This window comes from Phacochoerus africanus, chromosome 1, assembly GCF_016906955.1.
Source record: "Phacochoerus africanus isolate WHEZ1 chromosome 1, ROS_Pafr_v1, whole genome shotgun sequence".
Lineage (NCBI taxonomy): Eukaryota > Metazoa > Chordata > Mammalia > Artiodactyla > Suidae > Phacochoerus > Phacochoerus africanus.
In genome coordinates, this window is record NC_062544.1 from 36,122,729 (window position 1) to 36,144,392 (window position 21,664).

Genomic DNA, 21,664 nt, shown 5'->3' on the forward strand with positions numbered 1-21,664 from the left:
TTTATTCTGTAATTGCAAATGTGTTATAAGTGATCATCTACTTATTCTTTTAGTGGAGAATTTAAAAGTACTTTCTTTGTGAACTGTGATTATTTAACAAAATGAAAGACAAGGTTTAAAGTACCATCAAAAACAATGATGTTAATATCTTAGCAACATGTTAAAATTGATTGCTTAGACACAAAAATTGTATTAAGCATTTTAACATTTTCCTCAGCTGTATACATTTTCTGTTAGGTTTGAAACATCTGTTATGATTTTTAAAAGAAATCCAGACTAAATGCAAATTAAATTTATATCCAGTAATCTATGTTTAGTCTTTTTCATTTCTAGAAATCTTTCAAAAGAACCAATAATAATTGTGTACCCAAATAAAGAGGAAGCTATTATTTTGTGATTCAATATATATTATATTACTTTTGCAATATTAAGTGGTCATATAATATATAGTGAAATAATGCAAAATATGATCACAAATGAGCTGCCTCTTTTTTTTTGTCTTTTTTAAAGGGCCACACCCATGGCATATGGAAGTTCTTAAGATAAGGGTTGAATCGGAGCTGTAGCCCCTGGCCTACACCACAGCCACAGCAATGTGGGATCCGAGCCAAGTCTTTGACCTACACCACAGCTCACAGCAAGTCTGGATCCTTAACCCACTGACCAAGACCAGGGATTGAACCCACATTCTAATGGATACTAGTCAGGTTCATTACTGCTGAGTCACAATGGGAACTCCGAGCTGCCTTTTATATATCCTAAAAAATAAAAAGATATATATATATATATATCTGTGCCTCTGTATCTATCTGTCTATTATTGAAAAAGAAATTTTGCTTTCTTAAGTATAGTTTCAAAGGACAAATATCACTTGGACTGAACACTATATACATTACTAATGAAAAATATTTGAGGAAAGCATATGTGACAATGGATTGATAAATATGACACTCTCCCTGAGTAATAGAAGTTTAGGTAATGAATAACCATTTTTGCATATTCTCTTAGTCTCTATATAGCAACTGTCTTGTCTCCAACTAGTGATGCCACTCATTTTGACCCCATATCTACCCTTTACCCCTTTTATTATTTATTATATGATACTACATATTTTGATTACATTATTCATCATAAAGCAGGTTATCTTCCCAAACTTTGTCTCTTATGTATTACAGTTAATCAGTAGGTATTTTCTCACTAAGGTAAAATTTATTTGATTCCATAGATATACTGATCACCTTCTGTATTTACCTAGTATAAAATTTATTGTGGATACAGTGATAATGAAAACAAAAGCTCCTTTCCTGAAGGAACATATCTTTTGTATTCACTTTCTCTTTTCCTGCTCTTGGTCAACTTTCCAGGTCTTGATTAATTGCTTTAAGAACATCTTCTGATTCACTCTTTTTTGTATTCTTTTTTTTTCTTCAAGTTTTATTGAGATATGCTTGCTGTATAGCATTGTATAAGTTTAAGGTATACAGCATAATGATTTAACTTACATACACCATGAAATGATTATCACAAGAAGTTTAGTAAACAACCATCATTTCATACACATAAAGAACTAAAGAAATACAAAAAAGGTTTTGTAATAAGAACTCTTAGAATTTATTCTCTTAGCAATTTTCAGAAATAACATACAGTAATCTTAATTATATTTATCATGCTGTTACATCCTTAGTATTTATTTATCTAATAACTGAAATTTGTACCTTTTGACCACCTTTATCTAGATTCCCCTCTTGTTACCCTCTTCCTCTGATAACCACAAATTTAATCTATTTTTCTATGAGTTCTTGAAGTATAATTGACCTATAACACAATATTAATTTCTGTTATACAGCTTAGTAACTTAGTATTTTTATATATTTCAAAACAATCCCCAAATAAGTCTTGTTATGATATGTCACCATACAAAGATATCACATAATTATTGACCCTATCCCCTCACATTTCATATGTAACTCATTTACTTTGCAACTGTACATTTCATATGTAACTCATTTACTTCCCAACTAAAAGTTTGTACCTCTGAGCTGAGACAAAAAGCAAAACTGTTAGGCTGGGGTTATGAAGGAAAATAAGAAAAACGTAATTTTTTAGATTTAGACATAATAGAATCAGAAGCATTTACTTGCAGAAAAAAAATTTATTTTTGTCTTTTTGTCTTTTCTAGGGCCATACCCGTGGTATATGGAGGTTCCAGGCTAGGGGTCCAATTGGAGCTGTAGCTGCTGGCCTATACCAGAGCCCCAGCAATGCCAGATCCGAGGCCAGTCTGTAACCTACACCACAGCTCACAGCAACACCGGACCCTTAACCGGCTGAGTGAGGCCAGGGATCAAACCTATAACCTCATGGTTCCCAGTCGGATTCATTAACCACTGAGCCACAACGAGAACTCCTAGAAATTTTTAATAATACTTAAATGTACATTTAGAACTTCTTCAGTAACCTTCACTTATTTTTGCCTTTAGTAAATCTGTTTTTCTTCAAGTACTATTAATTCTACAGAAAAAAATACATTCCATTTTGTTTAATTGTTAGTTCCAGCACTATTATCATATGCTTTTTTCATTTCAAAGGCACAGTTTTAGTGTATTAAGTGGGTTAAGTAGGCTTATGTAGGCTATCCTGGACATATAATAATAATTTATACTGTTACCTGTGTAGTAAAATGTTTCAAGCTCTCCAAAATTAGCTTTAAAACTTTGGAACTAACCTAGCAATACTATTCACTATAGCCAAGACGTGGAAACAACCTAAGTGTCCATCGACAGATGAATGGATACAGCAAATATGGTAATATATACAATGGAATACTACTCAGCCATCAAAAAGAAAAAGTAATGTCATTTGCAACTAGAGATTCTCATACTAAACAAAGTATGTTGGAAAGATAAAGACAAGTACATGATACTACTTATATGTGGAATCTAAAATATGACACTATTGGACCTATCTACAAAACAAAAACAAACCCACAGACAAGGAGAACAAACTTGTGGTTTCCAAGGGGAAGAGACTAGGGAGAGAGGTGGTGTGGAAAGTTGGAGTTAGCAGATATAAGCTATTATACCCAGAGGGGATAAAAAACAAGGTCCTACTGTATAACACAGAAAACTATCATCAATGTCCCGTGATAAGCCATAGTGGAAAATAATATGAATGAAGAAGAATTCTTCATAATATGGAAGAATAATATGAACGAATACAAATGAAATCACTTTGCTGTACAGTAGAAATTAATACATTATAAATCAACTATACTTCAATTTCAAGATGAATTCTGAGAGGATAAACATTTTAGAACTAAGTCAATTTACAGAGCCAAGTTAACTATTTTGTGTAGTTGGTCTGATAGGAAAATTTCATTGCTGAATTTTATAACAAAGTATTCTTTATATGTTCAAATATATGTAATTAACTATGTAGAGATTTTCTTTTAAAATGTTTTACTTTGAAATATTCTCTCTGTGTGTTTTATAACAAATAGCCATGTGCCCACCATTCAGATTTAACAAATGTTATTTTTCCAATTTTTGTTATTACTTTCAAAGATTCCTCGTGTCAAGATCATGTTGCTTTAATTACTATAGTTTCATAACAGGTATTGAAGTTTTCCCCTCCTTCTTCAAAATCCTCTCATTTTTTTCTGACCCTTTACTTTGCTATATTAATTTTAGAGTCTTAATGTCATTTTACTTAAAAAAAATCTGACAGGATTTTAGTTAATCTTTTTATTAAAATGGTGTTGATAGGTTAACAGGTGATTTGTATGATTTCTGAATATATCTCCCATACTCCCATACACTGAATGTACACTTGTCCTCATATGGGGTACAGTCAAGAATCTAGGTTGCACTTTAGTAAGAGGGGCCATCCTGGGAGGACTGTGCCCATAGGAAGAGAAACTACTATGCTGGCTAGGATGAGAGATGAAACCAGGCTAAATGAATAGAGTGCCTTTTTTCCCTCTCTAATGGCATAGTTACAGTTCTTAAGAGGCTATGTTATTTAAAATTGTTTTTAAAAATATTGTTTGCATATGAAAAAATTGAGTAGCAAGCAGAGTTTCAAACTCATTATTTTACAGTTATTTCTTTTAACAATTTATTTAGTGATTAAAGTAAACTACTAAGGATTTTGATTCAAACCTGACCAAATAGACCTAATTACATCATTTTTTCCTTTTAACCACACTCAACAGCCAATGATTTTTGCTGTCATTTTGGTCTTGACCTTACAGTTTTGCTTCGAGCACAGTGCATAAACATCAGTCATTCTTACAGAAGCACATAAAACCGTGAGTAAAATCACACTCATAAAGCAACTTGAATATCAAGCAAGTATGTGTTGCTATGCTACAGTCCTGAGCTTTTATTTTCTAAATTGGTCTAGTTCCAATTGTATACCCTCTGATGTATAGCCAACAGGGGTTTATTTAAAATAAATTATGTTAACTAATTAATTAAGCATATTATATCTAATTCATGTTGTGAGAACTTTACTAGTTTAGTCTGCCACCAGTGTTTAGATAATTCAGTTAGGAAATCATCAGTATCAGGGAAGTCCTATGAATTGCTGTAAGTGTGTATCCAGGTGGTAAAGCATAAGGGAGCCTGGATTACATACCCAGGACTTTACCACCCCAAAGCCAAGTGAGATCCCTGCTCAAAAAGAAATAGCATACTGGCCCAGAGTCTCAGAGTCTCAGGAGCAGATGAAATAAACAAGGAATTCAGTTACTAAGACTCAGTGTAAGGAAATGTCTTTTTCAAGAAATAGGACGAGAGTTCAACAATTACAGTTACCTCAAGAACTAGAACTGGGAGTTCCCATTGTGGCGAAGTTGAAATGAATCTGACTAGGAACCGTGAAGTTGTGGGTTCAATTCCTGGCCTCGCTCAGTGGGTCGAGGATCTGGCGTTGCCATGAGCTGTGTTGTGGGTCACAGACACAGCTTGAATCTGGCATTGCTGTGGCTTTGGCATAGACCAGTGGCTGCAGCTCAGATTAGACCCCTAGCCTGGGACCCTCCATATGCCTGCTATGGGTGCAGCCCTAGAAAGAGAAAAAGACAAAAAAGTCAAAACAAACAAACAAACAAACAAAACTAGAACTGAATTGGGGCAACAACTTGCTGTATTTTAATGCCTTCCACAAAGCTATTGGCTTCATTCTCTTTACATTCTCGCTTATGATGAGCAAAATTAGTCCCAGAACCCATGAGCAGAGTTGAGCTTTCCTGTGCTTATGAGTTATATAACTCGTTATGGTAATTGCAAGAACACATGCGAAAAAAGTGAAGTTCATTGTAGTAAATATGGAGTGTCATATAGTATGGATTCCATGCTTTATAAGAGAATGTTTATTAGATCTGCATTTTAACCTTCTGAGTCTCCTCATTTTATCCAAAATAAATCTCAGCTAATATATGTTTTGTTCACGTCACTAAGCCTCTAAGCCTTTGTCCTCAATTATTAAACTCTGATCATAGTGAATAAGACAAAGTATAAAAATATACTTTTTGCTTGGTGAAGCAACTATTAAAAATGGATCCCGGATTTTTCATTTTAAAAGGAAAGTAGTCAGGCTCATTGGTAACGAACATGACTAGTATCCATGGGGATGTGGGTTTGATCCTTCACCTTGCTCATGAGTGAACAATCCAGTGTTGCCGTGGACTGTGGTTGCAGATGTGACTTGGATCTGGCATTTCTGTGGCTGTGGTGTAAGCCAGCACCTGCAGCTCTGATTCAACACCTAGCCTGGGAACTTACATATGCTTACATATGATGCATGTGTGGATCCCAACAGTTGCTGTGGCTGTGGCGTAGGCCAGTGGCTACACCTCCGATTAGATCCTTAGCCTGGGAACCTTCATAGTCCGTGGATACAGCCCTAGAAAAGACCAAAAATAAAAATAAAAACTTTAAAAACACCATAAAATGAAAATATAGGACACAGTATAGGAAAAGATATTTGCACCTAATGTAAGGAACCCCTACAAATTAAATATACAAAGTACTTTAACATTTTACAAAAGAAGAAATCCAAATGGTCAATCAGCATATATGTAAAAAGATGTTCAACCTGATTAGTAATCAGGAAAATGTAAATTATATCCACCATGATTGGCACAAATTTAAAAGTCTGACAATACCTAATGTTGGTAAAGATGTGGTACAACTTAGAGTTCTTATATACTATAGGTGAGAATGTAAACTTGTGGAATCATTTTGAAAAGCTGTTTGGTATTATGTAGCAAGTTGACATTTAATATAACTATGACTCAAGAATTTATATTCTACATATATCCTAGGGCAGTGATTCTCAGTTTGTGATCCTTGGCCCTGGGCTTCCTAAAGCACTTTAATAAAGTACAGTTAGTTGGTGTACAATGTTGTGCCAATTTCTTCTGTACAACAAAGACTACTACTTAGCCGTAAAAAAAAGAATGAAATAATGCCATTTGAAGCAACATGGATACAACTAGAGATTATTATACTAAGTGAAGTAAGTCAGAAAGAGATAAACAGAAGATGGCAGAGTAGAAGGACATGAAGCTCAACTACTCCTAACCACATAAATACATTGAAAAAACATCTACATGTGAAAAGATTCAACAGAAAATTTATTGAACCTTTGCAAAAGACCTCAGGATTCTGATATAGCAAGAAAATCTTCACAAAACTGGATAAGACAAGTGAAAATGAGAAAGAAAGTGAAGCAGGACTTCTACCCTGGGAAGGAGCTGTAAAGAAGAAAAGTTCCTGCACCTTGGGAAGTCCCCCCACCAGCAAGCAAATCAGCCTCTGCAGAGGAGGAAGTTTAGTCTTGAAGGAGAACACAGCAATAAGTTTGAAGCAATGAAAATGGAAACAATTCTCCACAAATGGTTGGTGCTACCACCCAGCATTTCTCAACTGTCTGCTGGTATGGGCAGTGGTTAGGAACCTAAAACTTGGGTGTTGGAGATCAAGAAAATTGTACTCACCTTGTTGGGAGAAAAACTGGAATTGGCCACGTTGAAACAGTCAAGAGGGACTAAAGTCTAGGATGATCACATTTGAGAGTGTAAGCTGAGGAGACCTGGATGGGCGTAGAGGCCAGGCACCATTGTTTGCGGGTGCTGAAGGGAAGGGGCAGGATCCACCACCACAGCCCTGTACCCTGCACATGCTCTCAGGTGGCAGGATACCACCTGCTCCAGATCTAGGAGCCAAAGTATGAGCTGCTATTAGGGAGGAGCCCCCTGCGCTTAGGGCTATAGTGAGTGTTCCCACAAGCCACTCAGCAAAGAGAGTGCTGCGGGAACAGCACCCTCCCCCGATGGCTAGAGAGAGCACTGCCTAGCAACAACTAGAGAGTAGCTCCAGTTCTTTGGGCTACAGAGAATGCCCCCAGGAGCTACCCAGAAAAGGGATTGACAATGGGAATGACATCTAACCCCATAGCTACAGAGAGCACTCTTGCAAGCCACCCAGCAAAGGGAAGGACTGAGGTAACAGCATTTGTCTCTGCAGCTACAGAAAGCAATCCTGAGAACTTCTGTGGTAAAGGGAGGTACCATAGGAGAAGCTGCTGATATTGGCAGCTACAGGAAATGCTCATGAATGCTGCCTGGTAACTCGAGAGGTTGTGGGAGCCACCCCTGCCTCCTGTTCTGCAAGAGCAGTCCTGTGAATCATGAACCATTGCCATTTCTGACATGGACCCCATCCCTAGCAGCATCTGGCTCCAGGAGAGGTAGCAAGATACTGCTGCACTCATCATGTGCTCTGGGTACACGTGAGCCACCACCAACCCTGAGAACTCCATGAGTACCAGCTACTGAATCTACATACCTGCTCTCAAGGGGACCACAAATCTACATACCTGCTCTCAAGGGGACCACAAACATGGGAAGTTAGACAATAGGAGACAACAAATAAATAATTTCAGAAAAAGGGACATGATAAAAATACACAAGAACAACTAAATGAAGAGGAGATAGGCAATTTACCTGAAAAGCAATTCAGAGGATGATATTAAAGATAATCCAAGATGTCAGAAAAAGAATGGAGGCACAGATCAAGAAGTTATAAGAAATGTTTAACAGTGAGCTAGAATAATTGTGGGATGGAAATCATATAAAATTGGATTGTGATGATTATTGTACAACTATAAATGTAATAAATTCATTGAGTAATAAAAAATTTAAAAAAAGAACAAGCAAACTATGATGAATAGAACAATATTGGAAATGAAAAATACACTTAGAAGGAATCAATAGTAGGATAAACAGATGCAGAAGAATGAATAAATGAGGTGGCAGAGAAATCACTGCCATAGAAAAGAATAAGGAAAAAAGAATGAAAAGAATGAGGAGAGTATAAGAGATTTCTAGGAAAACATAAACATACCAACATTCATATCATAGGAGTTCCAGAAAGAGAAGAGAGAAAGAAATGGCCAGAGAAAATATTTGAAGAGATTATAGCCAAAATCTTCCCTAATATGGAAAAGGAAACACTCAAGTTGAAGAAGCACAGAGAATCTGATACAGGGTAAACCCAAGGAGGAAAATGGTGAGACATATAATTCAGCTGACAAAAATTAAATATGAGGAAAAAATATTAAAAGTAATAAGGGAAATGCAACAAATGACATACGAGGGAACCCTCATGAGGATAACAACTGATTTTTCAGCAGAAACTCTGCAGTCTACAAGGGAGTGGAAAGATATATTTAAGGTGACAAAGGAGAGGAACCTAGAACCTAGACTTCTCTACCCAGGAAGGCTCTTAAGCAGATTTGACAGAGAGGTCAAAAGCTTTTCGGACAAGCCAAAGAAGGAGAATTCAGCATCTCCAAACCAGACTTAAAATTACTAAAGGAACTTCTCTAGGTGGGAAAAAAAAAGGCCACAATTAGAAGCAATAAAGTTACAAATGAGAAGGTTCACTGGGAAAGGCAAACGTAAAAGTAGGAAATCACCCATTAACAAATATATCAAAACTAGCAAGCACGAGAAGAGAGGACAAAGAGAGAGAAGAGAGAACATTGATCAAACATTTGTTTTGTTTTCTTTGTTTCTCTTTTTGCCTTTTCTAGGGCCACTCCTGTGGCATGTGGAGGTTCCCAGGCTAGGGGTCTAATCGGAGCTGTAGCCACCAGCCTACGCCAGAGCCACAGCAATGCAGGATCTGAGCTGCATCGGCGACCTACACCACAGCTCACAGCAACACCGGATCCTTAACCCACTGAGCAAGGTCAGGGATCGAACTCGCAACCTCATGGTTCCTAGTCAGATTCGTTAACCACTGTGCCACGACAGGAGCTCCATGATCAAACATTTGAAATTAAGAGACCAGAAACTAAAAACAATTCTGTACATATATAGATTGCTATGTTAAAATCAATGGCAGCCACAAACCAAAAAACAATAGACACACGCAAAAACACACACAAAGAAAAAGCAATTGACATGAACACTAAAGACAGACATCAAATGACAATTGAAGAAGGAGTTCCCCTTGTGGTGCAGCAGAAACAAGTCCCACTAGTATCCATTAGGATGTGCAATCCCTGGCCTTGCTCAGTGGGTCAGGAATCTAGCCTTGTGGTGAGCTGTGGTGTAGGTTGCATCCGTGGCTCATATCCCGAGTTGCTGTGGCTGTGGCTGGCAGCTGCAGCTCCAATTCACTCTCTAGCCTGGGGACTTCTATATGCCACAGGTGTGGCCCTAAAAAGACACACACACACACACACACACACTCACACTAAAGAATAAGGTATATTATATGATCCCATTCTTGTAAAACCAGCAATGACCCTGGTCAACAAAATTAATAACCATTGTCCATATATGTACAAGTATGTATGTACAAATATATATTGTACATATATACAATGGAATACTACTCAGCCATAAAAAAGAGTGAAATAATACCATTTGTAGCAACATGAATGCAACTAAAGATTCTCATACTAAGTGAAGCAAGTCAGAAAGAGAAAGATAAATGCCATATGTTATCACTTATAGGCAGAATCTAATATATGGTACAGATGAACATATCTCTGAAACAGAAAGAGCCTCACAGATGTAAAGACTTGTGGTTGCTAAGGGGGAGGTGGGAGGAAGTGAGATGGACTGGGAGTTTGGCTTAGTAGATACAAACTTATATTTAGAATGGAAAGCAATGAGGTCCTACTGTATATAGCACAGGGATCTCTATACAGTCTCTTTGGGTAGAATATGATGGAGGATAATATGAGAAAAAGAATATATATATAAATGTAAATGTAGATATATGTATGACTGTGTCACTGCCGTACAGCAAACATTGGCAAGTTGTTAAATCAACTATAATTAAAAACAATATAAAATATGGTACAAAAAAGAAAAAGGCGAATACCACATGATATTATGTATGAAATATAAAATATGGCACAAATAAACTACAAAGCAGAAAGAGACTCACATAGTGAACAGAGTTGTTGCTACAATTTTTATTTAAAAGAAAAATTGAGAAACTATGTCCGGTTTGCAGAAATTCTCTTGAAAAATGAACATATTACCATATTATTCAAGGAAAAACACTAATACTATTTATTGCCAATGATAAAATTTGAGCTTCTGAACAAAAATTCAAATTTAGGAATAGTTCTGTCAGTATGAGCTTGACAGCACTCCTAATGCTAAAAGAGTTTCCCAATGAGATTGGTGATATTAATGAAACAGGATACAAGAAGATATGGTTTCAGAATCGACGTGCAACTAACCTTTAAAAAAATTACTGGTTGTCCAGTTTTATTAAAGTATCAAAAATCCACAGTTATCTGAAATGGCTATGAAAATACTCTTTCCTTTTCCAGATTTTTATCGTATACTTCAAACAAGACAAAATACCAGAGTAGATTTAATGAAGAAACAGATATGAGAAACCAGCTCTCTTGCACTAAAGAGATTAGCAAAAATGCAATTAAAGAATAATACTCTTCTCAATGACATTGTTTTGTTTTGGAAAGTTTTTTTAAATTAAACTGGTTATATTAGCATGTATTGGGCTTATTATTACTTAAAATGAATTAATAACTATTTTTAAAATTTACATGTTTTAATTTTTAATGAGATAAATAGCACTACATATGACTTCAAAAACAGGTCTTTGAGGTCTTCACTATTTTTAAGAGTGTATAGGACACCAAACATTTAAGACAGTGTTCTAGAGATACTCTTACGTATATAACCAGTTTTGTTCATAGCAGCGTTAGCCATAGTAGCCCCATGCTAGGAACCACCTCGAATCCTTCATCATAGAATGGACAAAGAAATGAATATTTACAATGAAAAACTATATGGCAGTGAACATGAATTTATATATATATTATATTTATTAAAAATTTCTTTCATTACTCAATGAATTTATTACGTTTATAGTTCTACAATGATCATCACAATCCAATTTTATAGGATTTCCATCCCACAACCCCAGCACATCCCCCCATCCCTCAAACTGTCTCCTTTGGAAACTGTAAGTTTGTCAAAGTCTATGAGTCAGTATCTATTTTGCAAAGAAGTTAATTCTATCCTTTTTTCAGATTTCACATGTCAGTGAAAGCATTTGATGTTGGTGTCTCACTGTATGGCTGACTTCACTTAGCATGATAATTTCTAGGTCCATCCATGTTGCTAAAAATGCTGGTATTTCGTTCCTTTTAATCGCTGAGTAATATTCCATTGTGTATATGTACCACATCTTCTTGATCACTCCTCCATCGATGGACATTTAGGTTGTTTCCATGTCTTGGCTATTGCACATAGTGCTGCAATGAACATCAGAGTACATGTGTCTTTGGAAGTCATGGTTTTCTCTGGATAGATGCCCAGGAGTGGGACTGCTGGATCAAATGGTAGTTCTATTTGTAGTTTTCTGAGGCATCTCCATATTATTTTCCACAGTGGTTGCACCAATTTGCAATCCCACCGATGGTGTACTAGGGTTTCTTTTCCTCCACACGCTCTCCAGCAGTTACTGTTTGTAGACATTTTGATGATGGCCATTCTGGCTGGTGTAAGGGTACCTCATAGTGGTTTTGATTTGCATTTCTCTAATGATGAGTGATGTTGAACATCTTTTCATGTGTTTTTTGGCCATCTGTATGTCTTCTTTGGAGAATTGTCTGTTTAGATCTTCTGCCCATTTTTTGATGGGATTCTTTGTTTTTTTTGGTATGGAGCTGCAGAAGGTGTTTATAAATTTTGAAGATTATCCCTTGTCAGCAGCTTCATTTGCAAAGATTTTCTCCCATTCAGTGGGTTGTCTTTTCATTTTGTTTAGGGTTCCCTTTGCTGTGCAGAAAGTTTTAAGTTTAATTAAGTCCCATTTATTTTTGTTTTTATTGTCATTCCTCTAAGAGGTGGATCTGGGAAAATGTTGCTGTGATTTATGTTGGAGAGTGTTTGCCCTATGTTTTCCTCTAAGAGTTTTATAGTATCTGGTCTTATATCTAGGTCTTTAATCAATTTTGATTTTATTTTTGTGTATGGTGCTAGGAAGTGATCTAATTTCATTCTTTTGCATGTGGCTGTCCAGTTTTCCCAGCACCACTTGCTGAACAGGCTGTCTTTTCTCCATTGTATATTCTTGCCTCCTTTGTCATAGATGAGTTGGCTATAGGTGCACGGGTTTAATTCTGGGCCTTCTATCCTGTTCCACTGATCTATATTTCTGTCTTTGTGCCAGTATCATACGGTTTTGATGACTGTTGCTTTGTAGTATAGTCTGAAGTCAAGGAGCATGACTCCTCCAGCTCCATTTTTCTTTCCCAGGATGTCTTTGGATATTCTGGGTCTTTTGTGCTTCCAAACACACTTTAAAATATTTTGTTCGAGTTCTGTGAAAAATGTCCTTGGTAATTTGCTAGGGATTGCATTGAATCTGTAGATTGCCTTGGGTAGTATAGTCATTTTGATAATATTGACTCTTCCAATCCAAGAGAATGATAATGTCTTTCCATCTATTTGTGTCATTTTGATTTCTTTCATCAGTGTCTTATAGTTTTCAGAATATAGGTCTTTTGTCTCTTTAGGTAGGTTTACTCCTAGGTATTTTATTCTTTTGGTTGCGATGGTAAATGGGATTGCTTCCCTAATTTCTCTTTCTGATCTTTCATTGTTAGTATATAGTAATGCCATCAATTTCTGTGTATTCATTTTGTATCCTGCAACTTTACCAAAATTCATGGATGTGCTCTAACAGTTTTCTGGTAGAGTCTTTAGGATTCTCTAGGTATAGTATCATGTCATCTGCAAATAGTGATAGTTTTACTTCTTCCTTTCCAATTTGGATTCCTTTTATCACTTTTACTTCTCTGATTGCTGTGGCTAGGACTTCCAATACTATGTTGAATAGTAGTGGCGAGAGGGGACATCCTTGTCTTGTTCCTGATCTCAGTGGGAATTCTTTCAGCTTTTCCCATTGAGAATGATATTCACTGTGGGTTTGTCTTATATGGCCTTTATCATGTTGAGGTAGATTCCCTCTATGCCCACTTTCTGTTTTTGTTTTTTTTTTTATCAGAAATGAGTGTTGGGTTTTGTCAAAGGCTTTTTCTGTGTCTATTGAGAGGATCATATGGTTTTTATTCTTCAGTTTGTTAATGTGGTGTATCACACTGATGGATTTGTGGATATTGAAGAACCCTTGCATCCCTGGGGTAAATCCCACTTGATCATGATATACAATCCTTTTAGTGTATTTTCGGATGTGGTTTGCTAGTATTTTGTTGAGGATTTTTGCATCGATGTTCATCAGTGAAATTGGCCTATAGTTTCCTTTTTTTTTTGTGGTATCTTTGTCTGGTTTTGGTATCAGGGTGATGGTGGCCTGTGTGTTTGGGAGTGTCCCTTCCTCTGCAATTTTTTGGAATAGTTTCAAAAGGATAGATGTTAGCTCTTCTCTAAATGTTTGATAGAATTCGCCTGTGAAGCCATCTGGTCCTGGACTTTTGTTTGTTGGAAGGTTTTTAATCATAGTTTCAATTTCAGTTCTTGTGACTGGTCCATTCATCTTTTCTATTTCATCTTGGTTAAGTCTTGGAAGATTGTACCTTTGTAAGAATTTGTCCATTTCTTCTAGGTTTTCCATTTTATTGGTGATAGTTGGATATAGTAGTCTCTTATGATCCTTTGTATTTCTGTGATGTCCATTGTTACTTCTCCTTTTTCATTTCTAATTTTATTGATTTGAGTCCTCTCTCTTTTTTTTCTTGATAAGTGTGGCTAAGGGTTTATCAGTTTTGTTGATCTTTTCAAAGAAGCAGCTTTTCACTTCATTGATCTTTTCTATGGCTTTCCTTGTTTCTGTTTCATTGATTTCTGCTCTGATCTTTATGATTTATTTTCTTCTACTAACTTTGGGTCTTGTTTGTTCTCTCTCGAGCTGCTTTAGATGTAAAGTTAGCTTGTTTATTTGAGCTTTTTCTTGTTTCCTGAGGTGGGCTCCTATTGGTATAAACTTTCCTTTTAGAACTGCTTTTGCTGCATCCCATAGGTTTTGTTTGGAGTGTCTTATCTTTGTTGTCATTTGCTTCTAGGTATTTTTACATTTCCTCTTTGATTTCTTCAGTGATCCATTGGTTGTTTAGTAGCATGTTGTTGAGTCTCCACATGTTTGTGTTTTCTGCAGTTTTTCCTTGTTGATTTCCAATCTTATAGCATTGTGGTCAGAAAAGATGCTTGATATGATTTCAATTTTCTTAAAGTTACCGAGGTTGAATTTGTAGCCCAGGATGTGATCAGTCTTAGAGAATGTTCCATGTACACTTGAGAAGAGTGTGTATTCTGTTGCTTTTGGATGGAATGTCCTATAAATATCTATTAAGTCCATCTGGTTTAATGCATCATTCAGGGCCTGTGTTTCCTTATTGATTTTCTGTCTGGTTGATCTGTCCATTGCTGTAAGTGGGGTATTAATGTCCCCCACTATGATTGTATTATTGTCGATTTGTCCTTTTAAGGTTGTTATCAGTTGCCTTTTATTGTGGTGAATGTTTGTTGGGCATGTAGATGTGTAAAAATTGTTATATCTTCTTCTTGGATTGATCCTTTGATCGTTAGGTAGTGACCTTCTTTGTCCCTTAAAATACTCTTCATTTCAAAGTCTATTTTGTGTGTTATGGGTATTGGTACTCCAGCTTTCTTTTGATTCCCGTTTGCATGGAATATTTTCTTCCATCCTCTCACTTTCAATTTGTATGTGTACCTAGAAGTGAAGTGGGTCTCTTGAAGACAGCGTATATATGGATCTTATTTTTGTATCCATTCAGCCAGTCTGTGTCTTTTGGTTGTGGCGTTTAGTCCATTAACATTTAAGGTAATTATTGATATGTATGTTCTTATTGCCATTTTATTAATTGCTTTGGATTTGTTTTTATTGCTCTTTTTTCTTCCCTTCTTCTCTTGTTCTCTCCTCTTGTGGTTTGATGACTATCTTTATGTTGTATTTGAATGGATTTTTCTTATTTGTGTATCAATTGTACATTTTTGGTTTGTAGTTATTCTGAAGTTTTGATATAAGAGTCTATATATATATGAGATTGTTTTAAGCTGTTGGTCTCTTAATTACAAGTGCATCCCAGTGTGCTGCATTACCCACCTCTTCTCACAATTTCTGATTTTGGTGACATAATTGTGTGTGGATGATTTCGTATCTTTACTGTATGTATACCTTTACTAGTGAGCCTTGTCATTTGTGGTATTTTTGTTTCCTGTTGCAGCCTTTTCTTTTCTGCCTAGAGAAGTTCATTTAGTATTTGTTGTAAAGCTGGTTTGGTGTTGCTGAATTCTTTTAGCTTTTGCTTATCTGTGAACCTCTTGATTTCTCCTTCAAATCTGAATGAGAACCTTGCTGGGTAAAGTAATCTTGGTGGGAGGATTTTTTCCTATCATCACGTTAAGTATATCATGCCACTCCCTTCTGGCCTGCAGAGTTTCTGCTGAAAAATCTGCCTATAACCTTATCGGGATTCCCCTGTATGTTATTTTTTCTTTTCCCTTGCTGCTTTCAAGATTTTCTTTTTGTCTTTAATTTTGGTCAGGTGGATTAATATGTGTCTTGTGGTGTTCCTCCTTGGGTTTATTTTATATGGTACTCGTTGTGCTTCCTGGATTTGAGTGAGTGGTTCCTTTCCCATGTTAGGGAAGTTTTCGGCTATTATCTCTTGGAATATTTTTTTCTGTCCCCTTCTCTCTCTCTCTCCTCCTTTTGGCACCCCTGTAATACGAATGTTGGTGCATTTAACATTGTCCCAGAGTTCTCTGAGACTCTCTTCATTTGTTTTCAATCTTTTTTCTCTTTTCTTTTCCTCATTCGTGCTTTCCACTCATCTGTCCTCCACCTCGCTTATTTGTTCTTCTGCCTCCTGTATTCTGCTGTTGATTGCTTCTAATGAATTTTTTATTTCATTTATTGTATTTTGCATCTCTTCTTGCTTAAGTTTTATATCTTGTATTTCTTTGCTCAGTGTTTCCTGTAGGTTATCCATCTTTCCCTCCAGTTTATTTCCAGTGTCTTGCATCGTCTTCAGCATCAAGAGTCTAAAGTCTTTTTACTGGAGGCTGAGATTCTCCTCCTCGCCTAGCTGATTTTCTGGGGTTTTTCCTTTCTCCCTCATCTGAGTTATAGTTCTCTGTCTTTTTATTTTTATAGGTTTTTGGTGTGGTGACCTTTTTACAGATAATAGAGTTGTAGCCTCTCTTACCTCTGGTGTCTGCCCCCCTTGTGGCTGAGTTCTGTATGGGGGCTTGCTGTAGGCTTCCTGATGGGAGGGACTGATGTCTGCCCATTGGTAGGTGGAGCTGATTCCTATCCCTCTGGTGGGTGGGGCTTTGTCTCTGGATGGGATTAGAGGTGACTGTGTGCCTGGGGGTTCTTTAGGCTGCCTGTTTGTTTACTGAGGTGTGGGGCTGTGATCCCACCTGGATTGTTGTTTGCCCTGGAGCTTCTCAGCACTGATGGGTGCAGCCACATTTTCCCAAAATGGCCACCTCCAGAGAAAGGCACACTGAGGAATATTCCCAAGAGCTTTGTTTCCAATATCCTTCCCCCACAACAAGCCACATTCTCCCCCTGTTTTCCCAGGATGTCCTCCAAGAACTGTAGTCAGGTTTGACCCAGATTCGTATGGAGGCTTTGCTTTGCCCTGGGACCCAGGTGAAAGTCTGTGCACACCTTTTAAGAATGGGGTCTCTGTTTCCCCCAGTCCCATGGAGTTCCTACGCACAGACCCCAGTGGCCTTCAATGCCAGATGCTCTAAGGGCTCTTTCTCCCATTGCCAGATCCCCACACATGAGAGTTTGATGTGGGGTTCAGAGCTCTCACTCCTGTAGGTGAGTCTCTGTGAACCAGTTAGTTTCTGGTCTGTGGGGCTTCACACTCAGAAGGTATGGTGTTGCTTATATCATGTAATTGTCCCTCCTACCTCTTGATGTGGCTTCCTCTTTGTCTTCTGGAGTAGGATGTCTTTTTGAAGGTTTCTAGTCCATTTGGTTGAAGATTGCTCAGCATTTAGTTGTAAGTTTTGTTGATTTTAGGAGAGAAGTTGATCTCCAGTCCTTCTATTCTGCCATCTTAATACCCATATATATATAATTTATATGAAATACATAGTTTTTGTGAAACTTAAAAACTATATGGCAGTGAACATGAATTTATACATATATGATAATTTATATAATTTATATAAATATTTTTATATATTATATATATAGCTAGATGGCTATTATATATTATTTTATAGTAAATTTTATATAAATATTTATGTATGTTATATATAGCTAGATGATGTTATATATTATATTCATAGTATAATTTATATAATTTTTATAACTTTATATATGTATTATATGTGTGTACATATGTATAGCTAGATGGATCCATAAAGGTGATGCTTTTGATGAAATTGTTCAATAAAGGAACCAAGTTATAAATGAATATATACAGTGTGATTCCACTTTTATAGATTTCAAAACCAGGCAGAATTAACATATATTGTTTAGTTTTATATAGGTACTGATGACCACAAAAGTCAGGATAGTGGTTTTTTCTCTGCAGAGGAAGAACAGTAATTAGTAGGATGAATACTGGAGACAAGCTTTAATTATTCTGAAAATGTTCCTTCCTTAAATTTGGTAGAGATAGCATGGATATTTGCTTTATAATTACACTTTAAAATGTAAATGTATGTTTTACTCTCTCAAGTATGTGTGATATAAAATATGTATTATATGGAGTTCCCGTTGTGGCTCAGCAGGTTAAGAACCCAACTGGTATCCACGAGGGTGCAGGTTCGATCCCTGGCCTTGCTCAGTTGTTTAAAGGACCAGGCCTTGATGCAAGCTCTGGTTTAGGTTTTAGACATGGCTTGGATCTGGAGTTGCTGTGGCTGTGGTGTAGGCCAGCATCTGCACCTCCCTCTAGACCCCTAGCCCAGGAGCTTCCATATGCTGAAGAAAAAGCCCTAAAATAAAATAAAATATATATTATGAATGTAAGAGAATAAAATTAAGCTCAGAAAAACAAAACAACAAACAAGAAAATATAATTAAGAAGTATTAAAAGGAAGTTAATCTGGTGACTAATTTCGCTTGTGTTTTATGCATTGCTTGCTATGTAACTCAGTCATTAAACCATCAAACTTTTACATTATTTTAAAACAAAGCTAAAGTTTACCTTGTAGCAGTTTTTGTAAGAATGATTCATAATGCCTCTATTCCTTGAGTTCTTGTTTAAAATGATTTTATCCTCACTTTGGCGGGATTCAATACTTTTCCTAAGCACTATTCCATTGAGTACTGATGTGAAATATCATCATGGAGAAAGCTGAGGTTAATATGATTGTATTGCTATCACAGGTAATTTGTTCTTTTGCCCCAATTGCCCAAAATATATTTCATTTTTGTTATTCACTAAGTTTACTAGGATGTGACTTGGTGTGGATTCACCTATATCAGTTTTTCCTTGGACATAGAGTAGTTCATATTTGATGAGATTTTAGCCATCTTTATTTCTTGAATGTTTTCCTGATTTCTTTAAATCACTTTTATTTCTGATTTTTATTTTGATTATTTTCTTTGGAGACAATAATGATTCTTATGTTGGAGTTTTTTAACTTTGGTCCTTTTAAACTTTTTGTCCAATTTTATTTCACTTGCTCTTTTCACTTCTGTGCAAATGTTTTCAGTAGCTGCCTTTTTTTCCTACCTCAGCATGGCCTTTTTTCTGTGATGGTTATATTTTTTCCCTTCCATTTATTTCCTATGACAATTAATGTTTTCTTCTCTTGTCTTGACATACCTTCCCTGGTTGCTTGTATCTATGCATTAAATTCATGTTTTTATTGAATGATGGCTTCATTAAGTTTTTTTGAGTTCCTGTGTGTCCAATTTTTATCTTTCCTGTAGCCACATTTTTTTTCTGTTGATTATCCCTCATCTTCTGTTTGTATTTTCCTATTCTTTTTAAAATTTTATTTAATATATTTGTACATATACTTCTTGTTCCATTTGAATTACACCTCTTTGAATGAGTTTAATTTTTCTGGATGAACTGCTTGTAGAAGTCTTATGTTGGATAGAGGCCCAAGCTCTTTCTCAGCAGGAACTTATTAATGGTATACAGTGTTGTATGTGATTCAAGTTCTTTAACCCTATATTTCTTTTAAAACTGCTAGTGAGGTAGGATCTCTTTCACCTTTCCTCAGTGAAAGACTGATTTCTACAAATATGGTTTGTACAACATTCCACTTAACCCAGCCTACTCTTCTGCTAACTACAAAAAGCATGTGTATTCTAATAGTCTGTACCCTTATTCTAATTTTTCATAAGCACTATTATTGATTTAGTTCCTCAGGTAGTTGCACTTATTTTGGAGAATATGCTCTACTTGTTTTAGCTTAGATCAAACAATCTATTATGGTCCCCTCTGTGTGTTTTTCTGGATTCCTCTCTGTAATCAGTCGTCCTTCCACATACATTATGATATTGCAGTTTATGGTTTTAGAAGTTTCCTACTTTTCATTAAATATAGAGTTTATGATTCTTTTTCTTATTTTTCTTGTTGCTTTTGGGTGGTATCTTAGAAGAAAAGGGAAAACTTTTTTACTCACTGCGTAGAAATAAGAATGTCCTTTAATGTTTTGAGATAGAATCAGAAATATTAAGATAGGAGAAAGGGAATTTCTGGTCTTTTACTTGTACATACTAGGAGGTTTAGTTGGAAAATCTTTAACACACAGTGTATGTCCTAGGAAAGAAACAAAACAAAAAGCTTACTTTATCTTAATGGATATTATTGAGAATTTGGGCTTCATTTTCTGGAAAATTGAGACTAATTTGGAAGAACTTTGTTTTTAGGATTACTTAGCTTTCCATAATTGAGTATGTTATCCTAATCAGCTACAAACTTCTCTCCCATTGGGTTTAAGATTTGATTTTACCCTACTTATAAGCTAATAAATTAGCTTATTACTGTTGCATGGATGCAGGCAAAACACGTGAGATTCCTGAGTCGAAGACAAAGGACTTTATTACTTCAGCAGAGCAAGAAGCATAAGCATCAACATATTTATTTTTGACCCCAAATCTCCCAAATCACATGGGCAATACAACATGGCCCAGATGAATGCCACACATGTAGTGGGTTTGCATTTCTCAAAACTGAGAAATATTGAGCTTGGGGGATCTAATACTTTAATTAATAAGTAGTAAATAAACCTGTTCTTTGTCCAGGGGTAGAGTATACCTTATTTCTCAACGTTATCCTGAAGAATGGCCTGCGTTAGGAGCAAGCCTTGCAAACTTGGCTTTCTCAGCAACATGTGGGGAATCACAAGAAGTCTATCCCAATCCTATCTGTCAAAACTTCCATAAATGACAATCATTACTTAATCTGAAATGTTTTATTAAACACATAAAGCCAGCCATGGAATTATTCTCTTATTATCACCATTCATTCATTGTGCTGGGCACTATTTTTACCAAACTTTTGTTCTTTCTTAAAAAATTATTATTTATGTAAATCAAGAGTAGAGAGTAGAGAGTTGGCTTAGCAGATTAAAGACCCGACATAGTGTCTGTGAGAATGCAAGTTTGATCCCCGGCCTTACTCAGTGGGTTAAGGATCCAGCATTGCTGCAAGCTGCAGCATAGGTCACAGGTGTGCCTTGGATCTGGTGTTGCTGTGGCTGTGCATAGGCCTGCAGCTGTAGCTCCAATTCAGCCTCTAGCCCAGGAACTTCCATGTGCCATGGGTACAGCCATAATAAGAAAAAAAGCAGAGTTGAGTTTATTTTATATTTTTCTATCTATCTCTATCCTAATTATCCACCTACTTCTCTATCATTAGTTCTTGACACAACATCAGTAGCAGTCCCAGCAAGGACCCTTCTTGTTTAATATGTACACATATATTTTTAAATTCCCATTTCCCCCCTCCCATTTCTCTGTCCCATTGAAAAATCTTTTAATAAATTTGATAGGTATATGTGAATTCATAGGTATCCTTGCAAAATATTGGATGTTGTTTTGTGTATTTATGGCTTTTTTTTTTTTTTGGCTGCACCCAAAGGCACGCAGAGGTTCCCAGGCCAGGGATTAAACCCATGGCACAG

At 36.2% G+C, this 21,664-nt stretch overlaps 1 protein-coding gene across 2 annotated transcripts in view; it reads left to right on the forward strand.

Moving 5' to 3' along the window:
- ADAMTS6 (ADAM metallopeptidase with thrombospondin type 1 motif 6) overlaps positions 1 to 21,664 on the forward strand; it is a 322,344-nt gene that overhangs the window by 155,424 nt on the left and 145,256 nt on the right. The gene's annotated exons all lie outside the window — the stretch shown is intronic.